General features: G+C 40.8%; 1 long non-coding RNA gene across 1 annotated transcript; it reads right to left on the minus strand.

Annotated features, from left to right (window-relative positions):
* Window positions 1–640: 640 nt before the first annotated feature.
* On the minus strand, window positions 641–17,197 carry LOC119496014. The gene is made up of 3 exons (XR_005208612.1): window positions 17,186–17,197; window positions 2,358–2,366; window positions 641–786 (listed from the first exon to the last, which is right to left on the minus strand). It is a non-coding gene; the product is annotated as an uncharacterized LOC119496014 (long non-coding RNA).
* Between the last annotated feature and the right edge of the window lie 1,816 nt (window positions 17,198–19,013).

Here is a 19,013-nt window from a genome sequence, read left to right on the forward strand (position 1 = left end):
ACCATCTTAATGGTCCCAACAACCCATGCATTCCCTTTTAAGTAATGAAGGTGCTTGTTTTTACATAATTCATATAATTATGGGGGTAATTGTAGCCTGGAGGAAAGGTAGACAATTGGGCTAATGAGTTAACTTGAGTGACTGGGAAAACCTGGGTGGGTGACGTGAATGAATAATACTCCTGCTTTTCTTTCATTAACAGTTACTCTCAAAGTGCCCTTGAACAAGGTTTACTTCAGTTCAATTGGGAGAAACTAGGTTACAGATATTATACAATGGCTGTATGTCGTCACTGTGCCGTTCTTTTATTCCTCTGGTTTTAATGTATACATATAAATACGTTGGCTATCTGATTACGGGTGTGTTTTGTAAGAGGGTGTAAAAGGAAGTGATTGGACCAGGGGGCCCCACTTAGGGTTCCCAGAGACTCAGGTTTGCAGAGGCCATCACAAGAAGAATATAGCAAGCTTTAGGCAACAGAAGCACTTTGGTTAAGGTGAGTGGGAGACTGTGACTTTTGTTAAATGTTAATGAATTTGACATTTCATGTCTCGTGCTTTAACTCACTTTTGAGTCAATAATTTGGCAACTTTTTTCAGTATTCAACCAATAGAGAGCTCCAGGGATATCAATATTTTTGTAGGCCAACCCGGAAGTTAGAATCACACAGGTTCCCTGGACAAAAAGCCTACGGGATTTTCCATTGGGTTTTGGATTATTGCAGAAAATAAACTCTGTGGCAAACAAACATTTATGATACTTACACGTTTTCTTCAGCAAGATAATCTTCACCAATGAACACCACTTCTATAATTTTTGTAGTGTAAATGCAACTGGCAGAAGAAAAAAGCTAATGTTAGGCTATAAACAAACTACACCACGGTCACATGAGCGCGAGTATACACAGCAAAGCCGTAAAGGTGGACGAGTCGGCGTGATGACGTTTATTAGTCTCATTTAGCCACTTGTTAGCAACCGCCTTTTATAAGACACATAAAAGCTTCAAAATTCACGAGTGGGATACTTACTGACATATTTTATATCAAAGAACAAAACGTTAAAATCTCTTCAGCTTGTGTTAACCACAGACCTTATTTCTGGCATCTAACTAAAAACCCATTAAAAAAAACCCATTGACTTCCAGACAAGAGAAAAGGAAGTGCTAAAATGCTAACTCATTTCTGGGTTTTAGGACTCATTCCTGTAGCACTCTATACCGCAATCTTGCCCAGCAATGGGTCAATTCTATTTCATTATTGAACAGGTATCTGAGTCCTTCAAGGTGAAATAGTGACAACCTAATAATCCTACGGGAATATACAGTTTCATCTAATCAGAATGCATTGCAATGTGTGTGTGATTGACAACTCTCTGACTCTCCATATTGACTTTACAGCTTCCTTTCCTTCTCTCGGTCTTTCCTGCTCAGGGTCATGCAGTCCTGGAGGTAGAGAGGATCGCAGAGAAGTGGAGAGAGGAATTATAGAGGAATAAAGAGCTGGAGGGGCAGGCCACAGTGGGATCTAACGGTTGAAATTTTGTCCATTTTGCAACTACCTTACTCTCTGATTATCAAAAATGTATCGCATGATGTGTGTTAGATGAGTGATGGACAGCCTGCTCGACATATCCTGAGATTTAAGAGATTTGCTCATAAGTAGGATGACAACTCGATCAGGAAATTCACTAAAAAACCACCTCTTGGTCCTTTCAGATCCAAGTGTATTTAATCTGAAATCACTTATTGCACATTGGTTGCACAATCTACTCAAATTATTATTTACATAAAACAGCCAGTAATGATTTAGATGTGTCATAGTAAAATGGGTAAACACTCATACAACTTTATTTTTAAACATTGCATTCACTGTGATTCAGTGCAGTGACAAAACAGTCCATGGGGTGTTTACTCTATGTTAATAGACACAGCTCTGAATCATTAACAAAGGTAAGTTTAGTACCACCATTATAAACATGTGTCCTGAATGATCCATCTCAGTTCAGTGTATCCTCATACAACATTTCGTATGATATCTTTCGAAAAGTTATTTGAATTTTTTGTGTGTTTTCCTACAAATGTCCAGCAACATGTGACGCGAGTGTCAATTTTTGCACCAGTCTTTTCAAAATAAACTTGTGTCTTCACAGGAAACAACTTGGTTAGGTTTAGGCAACAAAACTACTTTGATAGGTTTAATAAAAGATAGACTTGATTAGGTTTAGGCAACAAAACGACTTAGTTAGGTTTAGGCAATACAACTACTCAGACTTAGGAAAAGATCGACTTGGTTAGGTTTAAGCAACAAAACGCCTCAGTTAGGTTTAGGAAAAGATCGTGGTTTGGGTTAAAATAACACCGGAAGTGCCTTAACTTAAGTCCTGAAGTTACGTGACAAAAAAATCAATGTTGACTTCTGGTTTCAAACAGGGTATGAACGCCGGTCTCCTTGGTGAAAGTCTGGTGTTTTTCGACCTACCCGTCCACCCTGAATTCCTCTCTATGCGGAGTTCGTTGCTTTTCCTGGTTCATCATTACGTGGATTACATACAATTTGATTTTGTGGAATATATACAAATTACAGCGTATTACTTTTCGAAGGTATAGCTAGGAACGGTAATAGCTTGCTCAGTTGTTATGCAGAGCACACAGTAGCAGCTCTGACTGTCAAACTAATAAAAGTACACATGATGTGCTTGGTGTACCTGCCAACTTTGGCACCGTACAGACAGACAACCATTAGTTGGTGGCAGATGGTGACTATTACGCAAAGCAATTTGTGTAATATCTGTGGTGCAAAGTGAAGCTGAATTTCAGAACACGAGAACAAGATGATTTTCAGGAATGAAGACATGATGTTGCCGACTACTTCCCTACTCACGCTGTGTTCTGGTGACACAAAGCCATGTCCCTTCACAGCTAATGAGGCGCTGCAGCTGTCCAACAGCAATGCTACTTCAGAGCAGTGCAGAGTAAGAGGCAAACATTTGAAAGGACATATCTGGCCTGTTAATTAAGGATCATATCTACAAGGAGTAGTATAGCAGCAAAATGCCCTTTTTAAAAACTGTGGTATACATTTGTTTCTGACACTCCGTAGCTACAATATACAAACTAATGACTGCATTAAACTTGCTTGCTTATAAATATTTTAGCCTTTTTCAATTTATTCATTGAAAGAAGGAATGGGCTTTTTAGCAATATTGATCAGTACCAGTTCACCATCACTTTGCTACAGATTTCAATTGGAATGATTGCCATTTAAATTTGACAAAAGACACTGTGTTCCCCAAAGGATCATTTCTACTGAAACATTAACTTTTCCTGTAGCGTTTAACATTTCTGGTTCAGTGAAATGTGTACATAACTATGGATGGGTTTCCATAAAATCTGGTACCGTATAATTCATCTTCCCCACAATATGAATTGTCATAACTTTGATGGTCCTCTGACTTTTCATCCATCGCCATAATCAGGTAAAATGTTTAATTTTTCCGAGATTTATGAACATATACCTATGTCTTTGGTGCTAATTAGCATATGTTTGAATACTAACACGCTTAACCAACATGGTGAACATGGTGGAACATCAGTATGTCAATAGTGGCACCCGATATCATATCAAAGCGTGTAATAGACCCGCCTGTCCACAAGAGGATAGTGTGTCAGTGTCATGTTTTGCTTCGTCGAGGCTTGAAAATTACACACGTTTATTATGGTGCAGTACCAGCAGGGGGCAACAAAACCACTCACTTAGGCTTAGGCAACAAAACCACAAAGTAAGGTTTAGGAAAAAACGTCATGGTTGGCCTCAAAATAAGTAAACTAAGTACAATACATACGGAAACAAAGCAACATCAGTATGGAAAACATACAACACACGTCACTACAAAACATGAGACAAACGTCTCTAACGCAACTTACAAAACAAAACACCGGTTTCCTGGTTGAATGTCCTGTGTTTGTTGGACCCATCCACCTCCCCTCCCGTCCGCCATAATCTGTCTTTCTCACTTTTTATTCTGTGGCAGAGGCTGCCATCAGGATCTAATCATTCACACACACCGATGGCACAGCCTTTGGGAACAATTTGGGGTTCAGTATCTTGCCAGTATCTAGGACACTTCGACGTGCAGACCGGAGGAGCTGGGGATCGCACTGCCAATCTTCTGATTAGTGGATGACGTCCTGAGCCACAGCAGTAGTAATTGTATTACATTATATAATAGTAGTAATCCATTACTTGTTTTCCTTTCCCCCATGCAACCCTTAATGGATCCACTGCCCCATGCCTTTAATATGTGTCCTTTGACTTTAATTATTGGTTGTCTGTTGTATGTATGGATGTACGGACTGGGAATGCTACAAATGAATTGCCCCCTTGGGGATAAATAAAGTTGTCTGAACTGAACTGAACTGAATTGGATCCCTACAACTTTATGATAAGCGTTGGGGGTGTTCCATGATATCCACTGAGTGTTTGAACTCAGAGGAAACCTCCATCCTCCAGTGTATTTTCCCTCTTTTTTTCTCCTAGCATTACAGCCACAACATTAAAATGTATACGGAAAGCCGAGATTTTCCTCATGACTCACCGTGGCCTACGAGCAGAGAGATAGGTGGTGAGACAGCGGGTTGAGACTGGCTTGCTTGCCAGCACCTGGAGTCTAAAGCCCCAGAGGGCTGCCACAACTGCAGCTCCTTGCCTCAGGGCCACTCCTCCATCCGCATAATGTCGACCACAATCCATGTGTGTGTTTCTCCACAGCCTTGACTGACGTGCTGCTGGCTGATTAATCAGTAAGGCTGACCCAGCCCGTCAGTCAGCGTTGCCTGGGGGGCCTCATCACCACGCTGATGCAATGAGATCCTCGCTGTCTCTGGATACGTTTCTCAGTTCCACACAATAGTAGAAATGTGTATTCTTTTCCCCGATAGCTTGCGTAATGGATGATAGACATTTATAACAAAAAGTCTGCACGCAGCTGCAGGAGAATCTGGGGCCAGAGACGGGATCATAGAGAGGAAGCCAAAAGGTATTTCTGACAGACAAAATTAGGTGCTTCTTCTCTCCATCGATGTGACGCTTCTATTATGCCACCATTCCACTTTCCTGACTCACTTCGACGGCAGTGTTGGAAATAAAAATCAGTTTTACACTGATTCTTTCAAAGAAAACATACATTTTGATCTGCTGCTCATTAAAGGCCGATTGCGTGTTTACTGTGTGATCACAATTATTCCACTTAACTGTTTGGTCAACTGCTTCACACAAAAAGCATCTTATACTGTGTACAGTATCCTTATTAATATAAAGGTAGGTAATAATAGGTTGGTATTTCTGGCTCTGCAGCAGATCAGTTCTCTTCATATCTGTTTCAGATGGGTTGGGATAGATAGGTTTACTTCTAGTTTATGGTCTCAATTGCAATCTGTAATAGACCATAAAGCAGGGTATGCTTTAGGACGTGGCTACTTTGTGATTCAGTCAGCTATTTACTGACTTAATGAACTTTCTTAACAAAATGCACTAAAACACAGCAGACAGACCTTTCACTGGTCACTGCACTGCAATGATGCTGTTCACACAACATATTTATAATCCAAAAACCTAAATGTCAGACAGTCACAAGGTGATGGTTGGACACATCCCCCAGATGGCCACAGTGGGGGGTGTGGCCTTTCCTCAAAGGCCGCATGGCTCAGTCAGCAGAGATCTCACCTCTCTGTGGGCTACAGGCCCGGCCTTTCTTATTGTGTTCGACAATCTCTTCGGTCTTTTCTACTTCGGCTTCATGAGGGTTTGTGTTCCTCTGTACGGTGCAACTGAATGTCTTGTATGGTAAGGGTGCTCAGATCAGGAATTTTGGGGCCAATCGCTGATCACCAATCACAGGGTCTATTTGAAGCCTTCTATTAATTATGTAGCAATTAGGGCTGGCAATCGATTCAAATATTTAATCGCAATGAATCTCAGATTTTCCATGTTTGTCCATGATTGTCCATGATTAATCACAAATTAATCGCACATTTTGTATCTGTTCAAAATGTACCTTAAAGGGAGATTTGTCAAGTATTTAATACTCTTATCAACATGGGAGTGGACAAATAAAAAAACAAATATTTATATATGAATTATTGGAAATCAATTAACAACACAAAACAATGAAAAATATTGTCCAGAAACCCTCACAGGTACTGCATTTAGCATAAAAAAATATGTGTATAGAAATTGGCCTGTATAGACACCACTGATCAAACTATTTAGAACAAATATTGGCCGATAACGATATGTGGGCGATCGATTGGAGCACCTTTATTGTATGGCTTTCTTCATGAATCAGTGTTAATCACTCATTAATATTGTACAATCCCGTGTGCACCCTGTGAGTCTGCATATGCAGAGCATTAGTCTACAGAGCAACAAAAAAATAGCCTGCTACCACTCTGTTTGAATGGATGGAAACACACATGAAGCACGTAAGGGACATCTGATGTCTAACATCAGCAGTAATATACCTGCAACCATTAGGATTCACTGGCTTACACCAGCAATCAAGAGCTCAAATGGATAAAAGGGGGTGGAAAAACACAGTGGAGCCCCGCAGCCAATGGGGAACAGTTAAGAAAATGAGAAAGCAATCACCGGACTAAGCACAGAAACACAGTCAGCTGCCTGTAAATGAAAAGTCTTATCCTTGACTAGCTATTTTACTCTACTAATGAGAGGCCAGGAGATTCTATTTAATTCAGCCCTCTCAATCAGAATCAAAATTTCCTAAACGCACCTATAGTGATGAGACAGCGGAGCGGTGGAAACACAAGGTGAGCAATCTGAACGTCGCTGATGGCGGCAATCAGGAGAGGGACAATTTCGTCGAAGGTGACTGCATGGTACGATAGCCTTGAGGCTAACGCGTTAGAGCATCTGTGCTAATGAAACGGTTCACTTAATGTACACGTCTACAGGAAGGATGAAGGTAAGCTTCCCTAACGTGAATTAACAAGATATATTGCAGGCCATACCATCATGTGTCCTGTGACTATACACCTATTGCTGGAGATTAAGAAATCCATCAAGTCACACTGCCGTAATGTGCTGCTGGCTCATTGTGACTGTAGATGAAACTGTCAGAGGCAATATTTGAGGAAACCTATGTTGCGTTCATCTCCAGCAGGAATGGTTTGTTTACATGCCACAGGTCCCATATCTCACTGCTATGATTATTTACTGTCTTCCATCCACTTATCATGTGCAGGCAGCGCTCCTGTATGAGCCATCTCTCTATGTGCAGAGGGCAGGAAGGATGTCAGAGTCGCTTCTTATATATGAGCACTCCTGACACTAATGTCTTGCTTCGAGGACCAATGTGTGTTAGCCGTCTCTGATAAACCTTCATGGCACCTCAGTAGCACACAAAGCATGACTGAAAGGTGAAATTGAAGTCTCATCTGGACTGAGCCGCAACAGATTACACCCTGAAACGTCTAAATAAGTGTTTGATGGCTGGGGAAAGCAAATCAAGCAAGTGGCGGGTGGGGAAAGACAGAAAGGGGGGACATGTAGAATGGGTTTTTACCACATATTAGTGTGTCCTGTGGCTTCAACCAATACACTCCTCTACACAAAAAAGACACTTTCCTTTATAATGACTGCACTCCAGCAGTGCAATATACACCGCACACAATTAGCTTGCTGATAACTGGGAAAAAATAGCCTCCACTCTCACGGTCTCAATCTCCTCTCACAGCTTGATTATTTTGGGGTCAGCAGACCAGACAGGAATATTGAGCATCAAACATTTCATTTTCCTGCTTTCTGGACCAGTTTGTGCCTTTTCTGCATCAACTTATGGTGGAAATGTCTTTATTTATGTAAAGGAAAACACAAAATTCAGGCGGTAGATGACAATTCAAAATCTAATTGAATATAATGTGGAAAGGCTCTCAGGCATTCTGTATTGCTTTCAAATATTTATGATATCTCTGTTGAGTCAACACAGATGTAGGCATGATTTACTCTTCCTTCCTCTTTTGTGTCTTTTGCTTAGGGAAGAAACCTCTTTAGATGTGCAGGTGCCATCTATTTTAATTAGCGCTGTCAGTTAACACGATAATAACGCATTAAGGCAACTTGCAATTTTTAGGTTGTAGCGGGCTCAGTTTTAAAGCTAGAGCAAAGATACTGGTATCATATGAAACTAGAAAACCTAAGGAAACCATTGGTACCAACCACATTTTGGTGAGAAAAAAACGGTCATGGCCATTTTCAAAGGGGTCCCTTGACCTCTGACCTCAAGATATGTGAATGAAAATGGGTTCTATGGGTACCCACGAGTCTCCCCTTTACAGACATGCCCACTTTATGATCATCACATGCAGTTTGGGGCAAGTCATAGTCAAGTCAGCACACTGACACACTGACAGCTGTTGTTGCCTGTTGGGCTGCAGTTTGCCATGTTATGATTTTAGCATATTTGTTATGCTAAATGCAGTACCTGTGAGGGTTTCTGGACAATATTTGTCATGTTTTGTGTTGTTAATAGATTTACAATAATAAATATATACATACATTTGCATAAAGCAGCATATTTGTCCACTCCCATTTCAAAAAGTATTAAATATTTGACAAATCTCCCTTTAAGGTACATTTTGAACAGATACAAAATGTGTGATTAATTTGCGATTAATCATGATTAACTATTTTAATCAACTGACAGCCCTAATTTGAATGAATTTATTAACCCCTGGATTTTAATAGCTAATATGTGTTTAAGCAAGATTTCTGCTCATCTTCAAAAATTTCTGCACATTCAAAACATTTCCCACATATTTGTGCTCTCTGAGATTTCGAGAATAAAGTCATAATATTTAAAAAAAATTAAATTAAAAAAAATCTAAAAATCTATCTGCCCTATAATCTGCTGTGCATTACTGCTCTGCTGCTATGGTAGTATCCCCTTCAGACCGTCTGACAAACACATAACCCAGTTTGGGAATCCCTTTGGATGAGATCAAGTTTAGTGAAACAGCTGTATGCTGCTCTTCTTCAGAACTATAACACCGAAACTAACTGAAAACACTTCTGATCAGGCATAACATCGGCTTAAAAAGCTTAACTTCACCACCTCCGATAAATTGCAGCTCACTTCCCTCAACTTTTCAGTAGGAAGCATCCTAAAGTAGAGAGACAGTCCCAAACAGAGCAAGGGTGCCTGTAATTCAAAATCAAAATAACTGTAGGCTACAGTAGCCTATCAGGAAATGCTAAAACATGCACATGACCCGGAGCAACCTATTCTATTATAAGGCTCTAATACTCTGTCGTAGTTGACAGACTACAATTCCACCTTTTAGTTTATCTTATCTCAATAATTTGCAGCTGTGTTAGAGCAGCTTTTGCTCTGTTTACTCCAGTCCTCACGTGGGACTCCTCCTGGACAACACATTCTCACTCCCAACTCGTCAAGTACCGCCGCTTGGTCCCTTGGCATCTGAGACCGGCACACATCTTGCGTTACTTTTTTTACGGACCAGGGACGGCTTGTCAATATACACTTGTTACATGCATAGTGTCCTTTCAAAATAAACTTCCGTTTCACAGGAAGTTAGGTTTAGGCAACACAACCACTTAGTTATAGTTTGGGAAACAGTCGTGGTTGACGTTAACTTCAAATAGTTAGACGCAATGTGTGCAGTGAAGCAACTGCTGTATTATTTATGAGTACATTCATTGCACTGCTCTGTCTGAAAATATACACTTTCAGAGCTGAACTTTCAAGGCAAGCATGGCCATTGAGAAGCCAAATGGCACCCACGCAGCAAAAGCCCTGTAATTGTTTCACTCAGTTACAGTTCCCTCTGCTTCCCAGCTCCAGAATGAACTTCCCCATCTAATAACAGTCTTTATGGAAATTATGACTTTCTATAGGAGGATTACAGTAATTAACTTGTCATGTTATCGCCTGGACAGTCTAGTAGTTTCCCTGTCCTTTTGTTTCCTGTGTGTTTTACCCTGTTAGTCTGGTCTGTCTGTCGAGAAGGAGGCATTGCTCAGAAGCAATGAGGTTGGAGAGTGAGCAGGTAGGTACAGCAGGAAGCGGAGGCAGCTGGCAGGTAAGTATACCACACTAGGGCAAAAATACAAAAACAGGATGAGCACAACAGGATCAAAAGTGAGCAAGTACAAAGTCAAAAAAGGAAGCTAACAAGCAAGGTAAGTGAGCCTGAATGCGTACTACCACTGTGGCGACGAAAACGATCTGGCGATGAGTGGCAGGAAGACCAGGGTTGATATACTGTAGAGTGTGTCTTGATTAGTTGATTGTTGTCAGCTGCTCCAGCAACCACCGCCCAGGAGAGGGAGGAGGAGATGGCCACACCTCCTTCTCGACAGACGGCGGCTGGGATACTGCAGTGAAATTTGCTTTAGATTTAAGGCCCCAAGAGGATAAATTCTAATGACTAGCGCCACCAGCGCGTCAGAGTTTTCACTTATTCAGTGAAATAGCTTGCCATGCACACAATTTTGTTCCCAGACGATGTATTCTAACGTCTTTGGTGATTCCCTGAAATTTCATCTAGCGCCATCATCGGGTCAAAATTCAAATGTGTCCAATACTTTGCTGTTTGACCAAATACCTTCAAATCTAACGACATTCCCTTCAGCCTCAGCTGTACTTTGTGTTCAGTGTAGACCGCGACCAACCATGGTGTTCAACAAGAGACAGAAAGAGAGAGAGAGACCGGCGTAAACAGCTGTCTCCACACGCCTCCCCCAGCTGATTTTGAGTGATTATTGAATGCTATTGAGTTAATAAATGTAGCCGAAACAAATAATGCTTTGAATGTGAGGAAGTTTTTGTTTAGTTTTTCTAGCACCTAAGCTTTTCTTGATGCGTTCCTTGACTTTTTCTATCTGCATAACCTGCTAGAAATCGCCTGTCAGACACTCATTTGCATGAACACTTTGACTCACAAACACACTCAATAAAATCTATCCTATGCCATTGAACACTATAAATACACCACAGAAATTTTGAAGCATACCTGCAAACCCAGCACTGCACCAACACCTGCAGCACAGCAGAGCCTTCACAGAAAAGTGAGTGTGATAGGTTGTTATGGGGAATGTAAATTAGATGCAAAATGGATTCATTTTTTGTTACAGAGCAGTGTGGAAATACCAGACCCCGCTGAACACCATATTGTTGTTAAGGACAGCTGAAGAGGAGGAAACGGGAAGATAGGTAAAAATAATGAGGGCAGAGGTGATAAAAGAGAACAGTGAAACAATGAAAGAAGCCATACGAGACAAGGAAAAGGTGTTGAAAGATACACAGAAGGAGAGAAGGGCGGAGAGTTGAGAGAATATAAGCCGTGTGAGTTGCGCAGTAAGCATCTGCATTTTTATGCTCGTACTTTTAGAATCTGATCTTTTCTACCCACTTTTTTAAATGATTATTTTTCCCCCAACACTTTTACCATGTTTTTACAATGTTGAAAATCAGTGCATCGACTATCCGCTCGTCAGTGCTTCATTATCAAATCCATTCTGCTCTCTTATTGATAAAATGCTCAAATCAGTGAAGTTCCACTCCATGTTTTCACTGCTACGTTGTACCCAGACAGATTCTCAAATAGCACGCACACGAAAACACACGATGGCACCGCCAGAGCCAGGCGGTTCTATACGCTCAGTGTGTTCAGTGATATTTGTGCATGACAAAAGTGAGAGTGAAATGCAAATATTCATTGCGTTTCATAAATGCCAATGGTGTTCCATCTGCAAACTTCAATGTTATTGTTCCACAGTAGTTTAATCGTAGCTGATATTACTTACTGGATATCTGTGTGTGTGTAAACCTGAAGACATATATGACAGATAAATTAAGCACAAACATAAAACACGTTCTATTTGCAGACTATGCAAATAATCTACAAATGCATTACATTCTCGTGCACTGTATGCCTGTAATGACATTGTCTTTGTCTCGGTTTCTGAAGTGTGAAATAAATGCAACATGTAATGCAACAATTTGCTTTCTACTCCGCTCCTCCTCCTCGCATGTAAAGCTCTTATGGCCATAGTCCTGTTATGGCTCATCAACTGATCTTAGGCGTAAAGTCAGAACACAGAATCACTGTGCGCAGCATCTTGCAACATATTCAATTATAAAATCATCAATAAAAACATGTGTGTTCAGACAGAGAGCTGCTATCCTTGCTGCTCTGTTGTGATTGTACCACATAATTTAATTTTTCAGCACGGATAATATGATTATGACAACAGACACCAAATGGGAAAAGCTCAAATCTTCCCAGTTCAAAGTGAAGATGCAAATATCCATATGAATAACCAATAAATAAGGGTTTGGTCAAAATGCTAGAAGGCGATGATTATTTGAAAGACAACATATCAGAAAAAGCCAGCAGTAAGCTCCTAGGGTTTTAAAATATTATACATCTTTATGTATCTGAGTGTCCTTATTGCAAAGTACCTGAAAGCAAAGCTCCCTGAATATCATCCAACTCCAGAGTTCCAGTTCCAGTTTCACATCTGCAGGTCCAACCTGCAACACGTTTAGGAGAGGAAAGAGATATCAACAGCAGTACTCTCTTGAAGTGCATGTGTGTAAATGAAAGATTTTAAGTGAGTCACAATCCACTTTCACCAGGTGCTTTCTATCTAAAAAAAAGCAGTAAAAGCAGCAAAAATACAAGAATATTTTTTTTCCTAAATGGTATGGATTGCTTTAAATCACAATAGAAATATATAGTGTTTTTAGGTTAAATTAAAAACAGACGCTTTTAAGTCTGTAATTCTTGTATTCACTGAACCAAAATGGCAAAATTCATTCAACTTGCTGATGAAAGTACAAACGCCAGCTTGATATTCGCGAAGTTAAAACACGACATGACCGGAACGAAATTTAGAGCCCACACACATAGGGTGCATCATCCCAAATCTCTTAATGCATCCATGTTTCCCTCACTTGCATCCACTATTTTATATAAAATGCGCCTGATATCAACCACAAAACACATGATAGTTATTCCCCTTGCAGGGCAACAAGCCAGGTATTGAGCTTAATGAATGGAAGATGTAGGTTGGCCCACGGTTTGGCTGTAATATAAACTCACTAAAAAAAAACTTTAAAAAAAAGCGTCTGTCTGCAAAGCTAAACATTAACAGCGTTTAGGATGTTGCTAGTATGCAAAACAACAAATATCTAAACTTTGCCAAGGAAAGGTGGCTGTCAAATAAAGCATTGCCATAAATCAAGCAGACCGCTCCGTCCTTGAATAAAGAAGCAGAGGTTTCATGAATACTACACAGGGTTATCAATCAACCTTGCTTGTCAGAATGGCTGTATGTCACAGTCATGCAGCTCAACGCTGCTTGCCACATTTAGCCTAAAGGCAGCCTCCAACGCCCACATACCTTATATTGGTGGCATGGTTGAGAAAGTGGGGAATGATGGGGGGGAAGTCTACCTATGGAAAGAAAACACATCTCTTCAAAAGGTACAATCATACCAGAATTAGTCGGGTATTATTTGCCCTGCAAGAAACCACCCATTTTGTATGTTATCAGCCAATTGAATGGGCATTATCAGTGGTTACCACTCACTACCATTCTAATGTTTCAGACAGGCCCAACTTCAGCTACAACAACGTTAAAGTGAGACTTAACGTTGTGTATTCAAACAAAACAACCTTATGTTTAGGCAACAAAACTACTTGGTTTAGTTTACGTAACTTGGCGTAAATTACGTAAAACAGAAGTAGAGTAAAATAGGTCAACATTGACTTTTGGTCGCTCTTTATACTTCGTCACCTGACGTTATCATTACTATGGCCACTAGAGGTCGACGTCTTGTACTCGTATCGGTGATCAATCATGTGAATAAATGATAACAGCCTTCTTAATCTACTAGCAGGTGTAGCAGACCCCTTCTAACCCATATCTATGAGGCTGATAACCACTGATAACGCCCATTCAATCGGCTGATAACATTCGAAGCGGGTGAAGAAACAGGGAAATAGTGTAGGCAGGGTTGCAGGCGTTGGCTGTTAGAGGTAACAAGAGGACACGCGTATATAGTATTCCACATGTTGAAAATGATGCATCTTATCAGATAACGGTCTTTACTCTCTATCCCTGCCCTTGACACTCACCGCCAGACATGCAGCACCGCTCACATTATGCGGCCCGTGGTTACACAAACAAGAGGCACATCTCATTACTCTCTTTGTCACCTTGCTTCCCTCTCGTAGATACTGGGGCAAGAAGCTGGTCATCATACTGGGTGGATTGGGGTGAAAGCCATTGTCTTTCTCTCACTTATTTTAGAAACACTTTGACAGAGTTAATAGAAGATAACGGATAATATTTTTTGGCCACATGAGCGGTTTGGCTTGAGGGACGGCAATGCCGGTCTGTCGGTTAGTCCAGACTGAAACATCTCATTAACTATTGAATGGATTGCCATGAAATTTGGTACAGACTTTAATGGTCCCCAGAGGATGTATCCTACAGACTTTGGTGGTACTGACTTTTTAGTAACACCACCAGCAGGTACAAATGTTAATTTGTCCTTTATGAAACGAAGAAAAAATGAAATAAAAAAAACATTACACTTCCACCAGCCTCAGCTGTGCCTTCTGTTAACAAATGTTGCTAACATGCTAAACTCAGAACAAACATTACACCTGCTTAGCATCAGCATTTAGCTAAAAGCAAAGACTGGAAACTGGGAAAACATGGCTCAAAATACACCTACCAGCACCTCTAAAGCTCATGTTATACCCAGTTTGGTTAATCCCTACAAGTTATGGTTTTACGGAGGTTTACGCGGAAGACTATTTCTTTTGTACGGATTAAACAAGCAAGATATAATATGTAAATTAGTCAGCTTTAGCTTAAGAGGTGCTGGTAGGAGATTTTGTTTCCTTTGGCCAGAGCCGCTAAGCTTATCTAAAGGCCCTGACACACCAAGCCGACGATCGGCTGGCGGACAGTTTGGGGCCGTCGGTGAGCATCTGTCGGTCTAGTTTTTGCGGTGTGTCCCGCACTGTTGGCTCTAGTCTGCCTTTAACGGAGTTTTTTTTGCCAATTCAGCATGTTGAATTGGCGGCAGAGCCCGTTGGTGAGAGAAATCACTCTGATTGGCTGTTCAGCTTAAACGAATCAAGTGCACAAGAAGAGAAACGGAAGTGAGGAAAGCAAGCCAACGAGTAAAGTCAAGAGGAAAAACACAGAAGGCTCTTCTCATTTTTCATCTTCATCTCATCTGATCATTCCAACACACTGATGTTTTCACAACGACATGGTCATCTGGAATGAAGCTAAGTGGTGAGTGAGAGTGGCGTGAAAATGGTCGTCAAACACCGCTTTGTTTCATGTACGTATCATAACAACGGCTTGTATATCCGCCGTCCTCGGTCTTTCGGCTTCCCTTTTTGAATGACAAATACAGACTACCGCGATCTGCTGGAAGAGTTATTTCATCTAACAGAACATGCAGAACGTACGTGGTAGTCGGCTGTTGGCTGTAGTCTTTGCGTTGTGTTCGAGTGCTAATTTTTGGCCAAGACACAGGTGACGTGAGGCGACTCAATGGACGGCATTCGTCGCTGCTAGTTCTTTGATGTTGGGTTGGTGTGTCTGGGCCTTAAGTGGTGATATATATATGAGTTATATTTGTCTGATAATAGACTTCCACATGCATGGTGTGCATCTGGTGTATCCTTGCTGAAGCCTTATCTGGGAAGCTTCCTTTCTTCTGTCTCTTCTGTGCAGTGTTAAGAGAACTCAGACGTACTTAGGGACGGCTAACATGACTGATTTCACGCCCACGCCAGGACAGAGGATGTTGGAGATGATAAGAGAGAAATGAAGTGCATCTAAAGATAGAAGAATGCATCAGCAATTCCTTACATCACTTTCCATTTGGCATCGCTAGGTGTCAGTATTCCTGTCGCCTGTGCTGGTGCTTTTCAATGGTTGTTGACGCTGCTTTCGCTTCACATTCATCTTCAGAATCCCAAGCACCATCTCAAGCCCCATTCAAGTCCTACTCAAGTGTACTATTATGAGATCAATCATTCAAGGACTGAGAGAGTGATTCAACAATGCTGTACACTGAAGGACACAGCTTACCCACAATGTGATCTTTCTTTTACACGAAGTGAGATGAAAGATCAAGAAGTGATGACATGTTTAGATGTTTTAGACTTATTTATGAAAGTAACCCACCTGCATGCACCTTTACGTCACTTTTTCTGAGTAGTTCTAACCATCATCATTCATTATTGTCAATTACAGGTCTGCTTAAAGGTCAAGTGTGTTCCTCTTGGTCATTTACCCCCTCGCTTTACAATGGACAATCACGTAATGTACGCTGCTACATCTTACTATGTGCTGAGCCAGTATGGAAGACGATGGAGGAGTAGGAGGATGATGTTGTACCACTCTATCCAGCAAACATGAGGCATGTGTTAACATAAAAACTCAGCCCTTAATTAACTAAATGATCACATATAGTAAGTTCCTTTGCTGTTAAACTTTTTTGATCAGAGGCAATATATATCTTTTTATGTTACAGAGTTTTCATATTACTTCACATGGCCTGGAATCTATCAGTTAGCTGCTTATCAATTAAAAGACTCATTCCTCTGAACTGGAAAGAGCGTAATTCAGCCAGTCGGAGCTGAACATTGAGCGGGCAGCTTACTTCCCAAGATATTTACAGGAACCATGATGAGCATTGGCATATAATAAATAGATTCCTTTTTCTGCATTTATCATCAGACTTTCCTTTGGAGTTGGGATGATAGGGACAATTCATTGAATGGTCAACCAGTGGAGAATTGATTGAGGACATATTGAATAATGGATTAATCACTTAGATGTTTTTACTGTGAAGATGCCACACATTTTCTGGTTTCAGCTTCTTAAATGCGTTGGTTTACTGATTTTCTGCATTTTATGTTAACGTGAATTGAGTAGCTTCAGGTTTCTGAACCGGTAGACGGACAAAGAGGCAGTTCAGGGACATATTTTTCTAACTTCTCCCCCATGAATGTGAAGTGTGAAAAATGAATCGATTCACAAATGCCAAAAATCTATTTTTGTTATAAAACCCAACCACGAGGGCGCAGTGCAGAACCCCGACCGTGCACACACGCTGAACTTATATTGACTTGTATTCCATCTTCAAAGAAAAAACAAGCATTTGATTTTATAACTTAATAATTCGCTTTTCAAGACTAAGGTGAAGTATTTTGTGAATACTTTCACCCAGAGATTAATGTTACCGGAGCAGGGAACTGAACTTGAGCACTAGCAAACAAGCCATCTCTGCATGCTTCCAAATGAGTGCAGTTAACTTTTCAAAATCAAAAGGCTGCGTGCTCACACATATTCAATCGAAAATTGAATCAGAATCGATTCTGAATCGTATCATGACACCAAGAATCAGAATCAAATCCAATTCCAAAGATTCCCACCCCTTGAAGTTGTATTTAATAAACAGTATGTGCTTAATTATGGAAAATGAGAACCGGCAAGTGTGAGATAGTACTGGAGAAACGACTCTTTGTTATGTTTAGGGTGAATTAATTATCACTAAGCCTCGCAGCTATACCAGCTACTAACAGGCCATAACATATACTGATTTCCAGTGGTGGAAGATGCCATCCAGATTCATAGTAATGATGATGCTTTCTCAGAAATGTACAGTGCAACATATATGTTGCTCGTGCTACAAAATAATCAGCCTGTGCGATGAATGAAATGATCGCAGTAGCACCCGTGCGATGCGTGTGTGTGAGGCAGAGACGCTTGTTTGTTTGATGTGAGGGTGTTTGTGCTTGTTTGTGTGTGAAGCGCATCGCTATTCTACTGGCTGGTTGTAGTCTATTGAGCGATTAAAATGCATGTGCCCGGCTGCATAGAGTCCATACATCTGTGCCGCCGCAGCAAAAATAAAAAAAACTACTACACACTTGTGGTTAAACCATATACAGTCAATGGGTTCAACACTCTTGTGCATGCAGCTGAGAGCAACAACTGTGTGCGTGTGTGTAGTGTAGTGTAGTCCTGCTTCCCATCTCGATCACTGGCCAGGAGCTGCACATGTGGTTGCTCAGATGTGCGACATGCTACTAAAAACAAAACAAAAACATGTCGGCGGCGGTGTGTGGAACTCAAAGTGTGGGAGACAGATAATCGGAATCAGTACAATCGGTAAACTTGTGCTTCAATTTTGTGGCATGTGCAACAAAACTTTCAACCTCTGTAGCAGCAGTGCTGTGTGCAAAAAAAAAGTTAACGTACAGCCCTGTTACTGTTTATCCTGAGCACATAGTAGTACCTCTTTCTGTGGATAATCTCCTGCACCTCTGCCGTCTTTCCTCCCGTCTCTGCTGCCTCCAGTGTGTGATCAGTCTGCTGCACAGCGAAGAGCTCTCTCTCTGACCTAAATACATATACACAGTGCATACAAAGGTCAAACAACAGGCTGTGGAAGAACATCCTCTCACTGGAGTTCTCCTTCTCTTTGGTCAAAACAAACACGTGCCACTGTTTTAATCATTCATCAGTACATTATTCATCCACATCAATAAGACAACTTCATGAAGTCATTAGTTTGATTAATTAATTAAGTGATTGGTGGCAGTAGGGCTTTAATTGATTTAGCTAAAAGTCAATTTTGATAATGAAAAAGGAAGCAAAATTGTATACATACCATTGATAATAGCTTTTAAAAATTGAATACAGCATCTATAGTATACGGTAAATATCTATACAGTATTTAAACATGGACTCTCTCTTTCAGTTGAGATCTAGGCGTAAGTAAACCGTTGAACTTTAGGAGCACAACAGCAACTGAGAGACATCTGTTGGCTGCCCAGAGGGGCCAATAGCCAAGTTGTCCCCGAGTGAGAAGACAAACAAGCTGCTGAGACATGACAGTTAGCGGCACTTTATTTATCAGAAGAAACGCGG

The sequence above is a fragment of the Sebastes umbrosus genome, chromosome 10 (assembly GCF_015220745.1).
Source record: "Sebastes umbrosus isolate fSebUmb1 chromosome 10, fSebUmb1.pri, whole genome shotgun sequence".
NCBI classification, from domain to species: Eukaryota; Metazoa; Chordata; class Actinopteri; order Perciformes; family Sebastidae; genus Sebastes; species Sebastes umbrosus.